Raw genomic sequence first — 1773 nt, forward strand, 5'->3', positions numbered from 1 at the left:
ATTTTGCGTTTTGTTATAAAGGAAAATATAAAATAAATTTAATTTTAATATAGTGTTAGTATAAAATAATTTTATATTTACATCTAATGACGTAACACTACATTAACAAAAATAATTACTTTTTATAGACGGTGTAAATTGTCATCCAAAAGACCAAATATAATTACACGACTGTGTAAAACACATTTTACACTGTCAATACATCAAAATTAAACTCACTAAAAATATGTGCACCCAAAATTTGTATAACACCAGACATATATTTTTTTGGTGACTCATAACACCAAACATATAGGAAAACATGGTAGATACAAAAAAATATAAAAAAAATAATTATTTTTCGGTATTATGTTGACGATATCTTATTATTTTGTTTGCATTAAAATATCTATTTACAGTTGTTTATAAAAAATAATTAAAAGAAAATTTTAAATACTAAAAAAAGAAAAAAGATATCGTCTACATAATACCGAAAAATAACTATGTTTTCTTATATTTTTTTTGGTGTCTATCATGTTTTCCTATATGTCTGGTGTTATACAAATTTTGGGTGCACATATTTTTAGTGAGTTTAATTTTGATGTATTGACAGTGTAAAATGTGTTTTACATAGTCGTGTAATTATATTTGGTTTTTTGGATGACAATTCACAACATCTATAAAAAGTAATTATTTTTGTTAATGTAGTGTTACATCATTAGATGTAAATATAAAATTATTTTATACTAACACTACATTAAAATTAAATTTATTTTTAATTTTCCTTTATAACAAAAAGCAAAATTTCTTATTACAATTTTCATTCTTAGAAAAAATCAACTCTCCCAAAATATATATTCTCTCTTTCTGCACCATAAAAATGGTAGTATTACAAATGCTATTTTGACATCAATATTTTTTAAACAATTAAATATAATTTTTTTGTTTTATTAATTAAAAAAATTTAAATATATAAATAATTAATAACAAACTATTTTTATAAGATGTCAAGAATATGTGGTGTTTGAATAATATTTTTTTATAAATATCTATATGTACCCAGAGTAATATTGACAGATATATTGATATAATATTTAAATTAAATATATAATGATTAGTTTCTCTTTGAAAGCACTATATGATTAGTTTCTCTTTGAGATGATAGAAGTGTGTTGAAGAAAGATGATAATTTTTTTAATATATATTATACATTCATTAATTTAATTTAAAATAAATATTAATAAATTTTTGTGTGTAAAAATTAATTTTTCAGATGATATTTATTATGTAAATAAAAATAATTAATTGAATTTTCTTTTTCAAGTAACATGAATTGAAAAAAAATTATTAACTTAGATGAAAAATTAATAAAAAAGAAAAATTCAATTAATTATTTTTCTTCCAACTCATGTTACTTGAAAAAAGAAAATTAATATGAGAGAGGAGAGAGAGCGTACATTCAAAAAGTCCAAAAATAAAAAAAAATCATATAAGGTCCAATATTATCTTTAATAATTAATTAACATAATTATAATTAGCCTATTTAATCAATACATCATTTACATGTTACATAAGACAAAATACACTATATTTTATTTACAATATGTCAAATTTTGTCTCTTCAATTACTCTCTTTTCAAACACTTGTTACACTACTCTTTAACATACACATGCAGAAGAATTTTTCTTTCTACATCATAGAATTCACCTCATTTTAAACTACTTGTTTTCTTTCAAGGGCTTGTTCGGATGGATTTTTAAGAAAAAAAAAGTTATTTTTTAAAAGATTTTATT

This window comes from Arachis ipaensis, chromosome B10, assembly GCF_000816755.2.
Source record: "Arachis ipaensis cultivar K30076 chromosome B10, Araip1.1, whole genome shotgun sequence".
NCBI classification, from domain to species: domain Eukaryota; kingdom Viridiplantae; phylum Streptophyta; class Magnoliopsida; order Fabales; family Fabaceae; genus Arachis; species Arachis ipaensis.